The following is a 9,640-nucleotide window of genomic DNA, read 5'->3' on the forward strand; positions in this document are numbered from 1 at the left end:
AAATGAATGGAAGTCAGTGGAACAGAAAGTACAGTGTGACCGGCCCTTTAGATATTAAAATTGATAGATAGTAAAATAATCTTTATCTGCTATGTGCCTCGCCTTTAATACCATAGTTTGGAAGATTTCTCTCTATTTCTACAAGCAGAGGTTTAGTAAATGTTTTGGGAGCGTGCATCTGTTGCTGTATATCTGTTCCCAGTGTTTAAGTGTATTACACTGCGTCTCCTGTTCTTCTCTTCGCTGTTTTTGGAACAGTCTGTCCTGCACGGCGCTACAGGTCTAAAGATATCTGAATCTCATTTAGTTTGGAAGACGGAGAGTAAGGCTGAATATCCAGACTCAAGAATCCTGCCAGAGCCAGAACGATCTACCTACGAGGCCGAGAGAGCGAGGTGTGTGTGTGTGTGTGTGTGTGTGTGTATTGATTGCTGTAAACGCACTGGGAAAACTGGGTTGATGACCTTGTGTTGGGTCATGTCCAGCGCTGTTAGCCTACTTTATGCACTTTAAATGAAGGATGAACACCGGCCGTGAATACTGATGGGCAGTCTAACCGCACACACTTAAACCTGCTCTAAACCAACCTAGTCTTAAGCCAGATCAATTCGCTAGTTTTATAGCTCCACCGATCTCTCACACAACTGTGTGTGTGTGCTTGATCTTCCAGGCTCATCAATAATCCAGTTTAAAGGCAGAAATTTAGTGAATTAGATAAGCTCAGTATTTTAGTTTCTGGAGGACAAACACTGAAATCCAGACAAATAAAAGCTGCGTTCTCAAGCGTCCTCACGGACATACCGCGGCTGTAAAGATGGAAAACAGGCGTCTCTGAATCTAAACACATTCTCGCTGAATCCTGCCGCTTTCCAAAAGTCGCTCCTCTGATGTCGAGTCGGCCGTCAGCAAGGGCACTAGTTAGGGATAATGTATCCGGGCCGACGGAGAGCAGAAGTGTGCGGGGTAAATTAAATCACACCGCAGCTTCTGCACATTGTAAAAGCGATCTGTGAATTCAGATTTGATTAGAGTTCGGAGAAACTGGAATGACGTTCTCGTATTTCGACTGGCTGTGGCGGCCCGTCATGTTTACGCTGGGTTATGTGTCGGCATTTTGCTAAATTACCGCGTTAGTGTGTTCGATTTGTTTATACAGAGAGTCGTGAGGATGAAAGACAGAAGCTTTATTAAAGCTTTCACTGATATCTTCCACAGCAGAAACACAAGAAGATTTCATTTCAGACGTTACTTTTGTATCAGATATCTGGTTGAGTAATATTATGTAGATTTATTTATGTTTGTTATAGAAATGTTGAAGCTGTAGCTAGATGCATTTATAATAATAATATATTCTATGCACATTTGCAATAACAGCAACTTTAGTTGATTAATATTTTATGGATTTATGTGCTGTTGATGTTTATTTTAAAATGTTAAAACTGTGCCTTGCTACATTAATAATAATACTAATTTATTCTGTAGACATTTGCAATAACAGTGTGAATTGTTGAATAATATGGATTAAATTAGATGTTTATTAAAGAAATGTTGAAGCTGTAGCTACTTATATTTAATAATAATCCAAATTTGTTCTATAGACATTAGCAATAAAAGTGAGATTGGTTGATTAATATTATATAGATGTATTTGGATATTTATTTTAGGAATGTTAAAACTGTATCTAGTTTCATTATTAATGCTACGCATTTATTCTGTATATTTATAATTATTAAAGAAATACTTGCATTGATAATAATCCAAATTTATTCCATAGTCTATTGTTTGTTACTGTCACAAAAACAGTCAAGTATGATCAACAGGGCTAATATATATTTACTTTATTTATGTTTTATTATTTATTTCTCTAAAAAAAAGATTCTAAAAATCTGACAAAATTCATCATTGTGAGTTTACCAAATTCTAATAGTAAATATTAAAAGTTGGCTAGATCATGAGTGAATAATAACTAAACTTTGAGATGCAAATCTTTTGTACAATATATTCAGACAATTTTTGTTTATGTATGTAATGGAAAATTTTTATACTTTTATAACAGATAAAGTCATGACTGTTTGAAGAAACTCAACAACATGAGTGTGAGTAAAAGTTTTTAAATTTTTATTTTTCAGTGCACTGTTCCTTTTAAATTAATATTAACAGATTGGACAAAAGCGGATGCATATCTCTGTGCATTAAGCCTTACAGTGTAAACGTGACAAGAGCGAGAGCGAGAATGAGAGCTCACCAGTGGTGCCCTGCTATTTCACTGATGCACAATAACCTCCAGGCCCCTCACACACACACACACACACAGAGTTTCCTCTGTCCTGTCAGATCAGCTCGTGTCTGACAGCGTTTTGTGCCTCTGGAGTTCTGCACAGAGAATATCAGATGTGAAATGTAGAAAAATCCCTCAAACACGCTGTGTCGCACAAGCAGAGAGATCACCAGAGTGTGTCAACAGACTGACTGCTCACACACACACACACACACACTCGCCGCCTCAGTGTGTGCCATTTAAGACAGACGCCCATGGGGGAGAGGAGTGAGTGTCACCACTCTGAATGTCATGAAGTGTGTGTGTGTTTTGCCCCTGTTGGTTCTGGGGTTGCGCTGCTCATGGGAAAATAACTGCATAATCGTCCTCCTTTACTGTCGGATTGTGAGTATCACATACTGTAAACTCCCATAAGAAAGCAAAAATTACAAATGAGATCTCTTTATTATCTCCAAGAAAAAAAGGTTCAAACCTTCACTGATGCTCCTGAAGGAAATACAGTACGATGCATTAAGAGCCGGGGGATGAAACTTTTTGAATATGAATATCAAGGTAAATTGTACTTAATTTGTCTTCCGGGAAACATCTTCTGTTGCTTCTGAAGGGCAGTACTAAATGGAAAAAAAATATATTTCTACAAAATAAGAAAAATTTGGACATCTTCATCCTGTTCAAAAGTTTTCACCCCCCGGCTCTTAATGCATCGTGTTTCCTTCTGGAGCATCAGTGAAGGTTTGAACCTTTTTTTTTATAGATGTGTTTGAGTCCCTCGATTGTCCTCAGTGTGAAAAGATGGATCTCAAAATCATAGTCACTGCTGGAAAGGGTCCAAATATGCAGAAGATGCTGGAAAAATATCTTACTCAGGACAGTACTGAATAAAAAATAACATGCATTTTGTATGACCTCTCTTATTTTGTTAAAATTACTCACATTTTCACAGATTCTGCAAAGGGTTCACAAACGTCCAAGCAGCATTTTATATAATATGATAATACATATACTAAAATACAAAATAAAGTATAAAATTGTAAAAATGTACACATTTTAATTTAGTTTAACATTGTACTAAAACAATTAAAACTAATAAAATGAATAAATATATATACACATTTAAATAAAAACTAATAATATATATGTATTTTAAAATTTAACATTTCTACACACATTATAAAAATAAATTAATACAAAAGATTAATAAAAAGTATAATAGTATATCTCAAAGGCACTAAAATAACATTCATTTAGAGACAATATCTCAAACTGTTTTCATTTCGACACCAGTGTTAAGGTTTACCAGCTGCAGTCCTGCTCAGATTAACTCAATGTAAACATTTCCTTCCAATGATCTGTCTGCTTCTCTCTGGTTGTAGGGGTTTTTACTCTTACCACTTTTTTGTGGCTTTTTTATATCTCCTCAGGAGAAACATGGGAGAAAGGCATTGTGTCTCCAGAGCTGCGCAAGAGCAACATCCGAGCAATATCACTTTCCTCTGGGCTGTGCTCTACAGGCTCCAGAAAACAGTAAGTACATTTGCATATCTTTTTCATTTGTCTCCCTTTGTGGAACAAATGATGAAGGTTTTGCAAACCTGCTGTGAAGCTGATGAGATGCAGGGAGAGCGTGCAGCATCATTAGAGGAGTAGTTCAGCCCAAAATGAATGTTCTGTCATCACAGTCACTCTCGTCTGAAGGAGAAGAGCACCTGGGACCTTCTGTTAAATATCGACATGAAGACGAGGAAACGATGATGGGATTTTCAACTAAAAACATCCGAGTTCTTTCAAAATATCCCGGTTTCTAAAAGTTTCTTGATTGTTCAAAAATGATCAGAACATTCCATTTCATAACTTTGGAATGTTACATGAACGTTACTTTTGAATGTTCTCTGAATGTTCTGAAACAAGTAGCAAGTGTTAGACGGATATTCAACTGAATTGTTACACATTAACGATGTATAAATAATGTTTTTGTACTAATGTTTTGAGAACATTATTAAAGACCAGATACTTTAAACAGCAATCGCTTTTATCACAGCAATTAGTAAACAACAACAATCCAATCGATTCACAAAATCAAGACCCGCCGTGTGTTTTTTTGTCATTGGAGAAGCCGTTTCACTCGGATATATGTCACAATTGGGAATAAGCTTCCGTTTCATGCCATTTTAACAAATTTGTCTCCAGATTATAGTTCAATAAATTCATATGCATGCTATCGCTTCTGAAATACCTCAGACGAGGACCTGCAGAAATCATTACGTGACTTTAAACCCGCTTAGACTAGTCTTACAAGTTAGTCATCTAATGTTTTTCTTTAGGATTGGTCATGATTGGTCAAATTTGAATCCTAGTTGGTTAGTTTCAAGACACAGACTTAACACAGTGGCTGTTTATGCATCTGAACCCAGATGTTCAGATCACACGCTCAATGACTTTCTTCCTCTTTACTGTTGTGCATTTAGATTCTGTGACAAACAACTAGTGCTGCAGATAAAGCAGGAGCAATGATTCTTTCTCACACACTCAGTACCCAAGGCCTTCCGTGTTATTGACCCACCACACTAAGTGTGTATGTGAATAACAGATGAGAAGGAGACTGTGTGTATGATCGGAGTCCCTTTGAGTGTGTGTGTCGGTCAGTCTGACACTGTCTCTACAGTCCTGTTAGCACTAATAAATGATTTCAGCTGTAACGCCGTAAACATTATTCACCTAAACACCCTCATGCTGCCATTAAACACCACAACAACACTGTCTGCAGTCAGACATCCTCTCACGCTGACATTAAACTCTGAATGGCTGACATTACACACACACACACAGGTCAGCGTGAATGCGTGTCCATCAGCGGCTGAAAGACTCTTGACTCTTGACTCTTGACTCTTGGCTGAAAGAAATTTGACCAATGCAAGAACAGCATAGAGAAAAGACACACGCATGTATTACTGAGCGTTGATGTGTACACTGCACAGATCATTACGTCTTAACACCAGCATCAGCCAAACACAGGAGACTCTTAAAATAGATGAAAAGGTGTATATTGACGGACGGTGAAATGCAGTGTCGGCAGGACAGCATCAACCAACACAATATACCTTTCTGTTTACATATTTAATGTATGTTTTAATGATAAAATATTGTATGTTTACGATATAAATGAATTGCATTTTAGTGCTAAAATAATATTTTTTATATATAAAATATATTAAAACCTGTTTAATATAAATTTGTTACATTTAATAGTAACATTTTATTATAATGTTTAGGATAATATCAATATTTTATTGCTAATTTTATGTGTTTATATATTTATTTATATTTTAAATGTTATTAATATCATTCTTTTTTTGTTTTTGTTTACATGTAATATTTAATATTCTATTGGGTTTATATAATTTGTTTTTCTGTTGCTAAAGCACAAATGTTTATTGTCCATTTGATTATTTATTTAGATCGTTAACCCTGTTTTGGACCCTGTTCATCTGTATTTAGTGCCGAACACATTGGACGACTTGAGATGGGCCTTAAACTCAGGGGGCGGGACATTCTCATTCTAGAGAGCAAGTGATAAAAAATGAGTCATCAATATTTTAGTTAGTTTTCTTAAGACAGAGACTTGTTTGTATGTTGTAAACGTGTATGCTGGAGAATAAATGTAGTCTAATTTAAGGCACATACTGTACATAGACTAAAAGACACAAAACTTCAATTTTGATTTCATATGATGTTTAAGAGCCTTAGTGAGATGCTATTAATAAAAAAATGTAAAGAAATGGGAATTTCCTTTTGAATTCCAATGAATTGCATTTCTTGAATGAATATATGTAGAGTTTATTTGCAGAAAGATCATGTCTTTTTTATTATGCTTTCATGTTTTTTATTGTGTTAGTTGAATTGTTTAGTTATCTTTTAGCCTAATCAAAATAACCCAACTGCAGTTTGATTGAGGTTAATTGAAATGCACAATGAAAAAACATGATTTTTGAAAATTGAGTTATCTGCATAGAAGTATACATATTGCCTTGTTAAATATACATTTTAGTAAAATATAGTGTATAATTTTACTCTGAAATATTGTATATTATAAGACTATATGTACTATATGTTAAATGAAAAAATATGGCAGTCTTTGCTATAGCATTTTTTTCTATTGTACCTGTGCGCCTCCATGCGCGCTCCCGTCTGCATGTAACGCGCGCTCTAACGGGGCAGAACGCGCCAACCAAAAGAGCGAAAAGCGTTCAACAGCTTAAAAACATCTCATGGAACCTCTTCACTGTCAATAAAGCTTAGTTTCAAACGCGCACTCGTTCCAGATCAGCGTATTTCACCTGCACGGTCTTTGGTTCCTCCGCGTCTTTGCGCATTTGGATTTTCTCCGTCTCGTTTCCTCATTTCACGCATCTTTTACTGAGAGACTTCTTGAGCAGCGCAACGATCCATCAGTGCCAAACCCACTGATAATCCTGACCGATAATCAATCACTTTATGAATCGATACCTAAATTATGAGCAGCTGTTTTCTTGCCCCTGTGAAATATTTGTCAAACATAAAGGTTAAAAATAGCAGATCTGACCACCTGTCGCGTAACGCGCTTTGATTATCGATAAGAGCAGCGATCTGATCGATTCCACGCGCGCGTCCTGATCCATGAACGGAGCAGCGGAGGAATTCATTTAGAGATCTCAGCTGAAAACTTCCAGCACAAGTTATTGATCAAACTCTGTTAATTAATAACAGTTAATCCTTGCCCAAACATTAGAGGAACGCATTAATTCATTACATTTATATAGCGCTTTTCTGGGTACTCAAAGCGCTTTACATGAAAGGGGGGGAATCTCCTCAATCCAATCCGCATTAGAGGCCAGGACCGTTTCCTTTTCATTTCTGAACGCTTTGGTGCTCTGCAAAATCAAGCTGAACCCGAACAACCAAAAAATGATGTGAACTTCATTCGGAAAATAAAAGAAAAACGCGCATTAAGGAAATCCTCCATCCAGCACACAGCGCGTAAAGTCAATTTGCTCTCAACATTTCTGTTGAGTTGGAGACATTTATATGAGTTTGATTAGTGTTGTTTCTGTTCAATGTCTGTAGATGGAAATGAATGATGATAGAGCCTTGAACACCAGTCTATATCACATCAGCTGGAGAATCCGTTCACGCACATTGAATTGGGACGATGTCCAAATCAGTGTCATGGCACACATTATTTGACAGTAGTCGACCCGTGCAGACATTTTTGCATTATTGCATGACTAGCAACCGACCAACTAGATTACATAATTAGTGTTCAAATGAGCGCTCTATGTTCAGTGCGCAAAAACCTTTTACGCACAACTTGAACGGCAACTGATTCAACCAAATCAGTTTCTTCTAACCCTCAAATACTTGACCGGATACCCAAATGTTATTAAAGAGCTAAAATTCTCGAGTTGCTTTGTGCGTAAATCCCGTTTGGCGCGAGTCTGCGCGCAAACGGAGTGCGTTTTCCAGCTCAGGTCTGCTCTGCGTTGCGCGCTCGGATCTGAAGAAAATAGTCTAAATGGTCTCCTATGAGTGAAGTCTTAAAGTTGAGTGAGTTATGAAGGGGAAAGCGCGCGAAATCGGCGATGCTTTTGGAGTCTCCACGGCTCAGAAACAGCCACAGTGCTCCGCGTCTCCTGCTGCTTTCCATCGATCTCAGGCTCAGCGGAACGTTTTAAAGATCATTCTTCTGAGTGAACCTTGTGTTGGTTGCACTTGCGCGTGCATTTGTTTGCAGGTATTGGCTTGCGAAAGCAATGGCCCGCGCGTGATGTAACAAATCGGTTGCAATATTTTCTAGATAACGCGCAGAAACGGCTAGTTTGTCCTACCTGCTCTCAGTCGCTCCTGGCGCCCGCGGGGTCGCTGCTGTCCGTTTGGTCGCGCAGCTGGACGTCTGAGGACATGATGCTGGATGCTCGGAGCTCTTCTCCTGGGTGAACGCGAAATGAGGAGTGGAAGTGAGGAACAGGAGGGAGGGGAGGAGACGCAGGAGGTCCCTTCACAGCATCATTCTCACATCATCAACACACTTCGGTTTACAGGCGTCTAAGCTTCATCAATATCGCTCAGTTGACAGTGTTTACGTGCAAATGCGTTATGATGCACCAGGCTCGGGCTTTTATAGTCGGGAAGTGGGCTTTAACTGGATTAGATGCATGTGACGTTCAGGTGCATGAGCGCGTTTTGCGCGTCGCGTGATTGATGCTGCTGGATCGATTCTATCTCCGGACGCAGCGCTGAGGATTAAACGGGATTTGAGCTTCTTCTCTTTTGACGCGCGGCGCGTCCTCACAGATCCGTGTCGGAAAATGTACCGCTACGCTCCATGTGTAACGCTCTTGGCAGTATTATGGTACCTGATCAAAAACATGGTATCGCCTGCGTGCACGTGCAAAAATGTGTTATTTTCTATATTATTCTCCAAACCCCTGGTTTTACTAAATGGTACGAGTCCAAAAAAAAAAAAAAAAACAGCATTGTAGTATAACGGTACTTTGATATACGTCGTGGTGATCAATGATTATCATATTCATGTTTCACGATCCATTGCATGTGGTAGTGTGTCCAAAAAACATCTGGAAATAGAAGTGGCATAGCAACACCCTAGCAACCTCTTACAACATCCTAGCAACACCCTGGCACCTTTGTAACATCTCATATAACAAAAATATGTTCTAAGAACGTTTTTCTAACATTTCCATTAAGTTATATGTGAATGTTCCATTTTCATCAGTTTGCAAACATTATGGGAACGTTGTTTTTGAATGTTCTCTGAACGTTTTGAAACATTAGTAGGCCTAATATTTAAAAACGTACGCCTAAACATTTCAGGAAAAATAAAAATAGCAGATACCTTTAAATGAACATTCCATTAAAGCTACTGGAAGAATGTTTGTTCATAATTTGTGGAGAACCTTGCCAGAACGTTCACTATTAGCTGTGATGATATTGAGAATATTTGTATTCATGCAGCATGGTGATATTTCCAGTTTAGGTAGTTAAAAATCATGATTAGTACTAGTGCATATGTACATTAGTGTCATTCACTGAAGCCCAGCACTGAGATGAGATCCCACACTTACATGTGACATCAGATTAAACCAGTTTTTCCTGTCAGTTAACTCAGAAAGATCAAAGCAGCTGATGTTCTGATTGTGTTTGTGCAGGTGTTCCCCAAATAAAGTACCATGGCATTACCATAAGAATGCAACATTTTAATATAATGGGATGTTTTTGGAAACCACGCTGTTCTTTGAAGTGCTGTATTATAGTACCATTCAAATAATACTGTGGCGTAGAGTTACCGTCGCGGCTCTTTTTTGTTATTTT

At 38.0% G+C, this 9,640-nt stretch overlaps 2 protein-coding genes across 4 annotated transcripts in view; one reads left to right on the forward strand and one right to left on the reverse strand.

Moving 5' to 3' along the window:
* LOC131538698 (uncharacterized) overlaps window positions 1-2,100 on the forward strand; it is a 32,354-nt gene extending 30,254 nt beyond the window's left edge. For all 3 annotated transcript variants that reach the window (XR_009270640.1, XR_009270641.1, XR_009270642.1), the window contains 2 exons: window positions 259-395; window positions 2,057-2,100. The gene's annotated coding sequence lies outside the window, so the exon portion shown is untranslated. The remainder of the gene's footprint in view (window positions 1-258; window positions 396-2,056) is intronic.
* Window positions 1-8,617, reverse strand: part of chrm2a (cholinergic receptor, muscarinic 2a) — an 81,748-nt gene extending 73,131 nt beyond the window's left edge. The window contains exon 1 of the mRNA XM_058772726.1: window positions 8,140-8,617. The gene's annotated coding sequence lies outside the window, so the exon portion shown is untranslated. The remainder of the gene's footprint in view (window positions 1-8,139) is intronic.
* Between the last annotated feature and the right edge of the window lie 1,023 nt (window positions 8,618-9,640).

This window comes from Onychostoma macrolepis, chromosome 04, assembly GCF_012432095.1.
Source record: "Onychostoma macrolepis isolate SWU-2019 chromosome 04, ASM1243209v1, whole genome shotgun sequence".
NCBI lineage: Eukaryota > Metazoa > Chordata > Actinopteri > Cypriniformes > Cyprinidae > Onychostoma > Onychostoma macrolepis.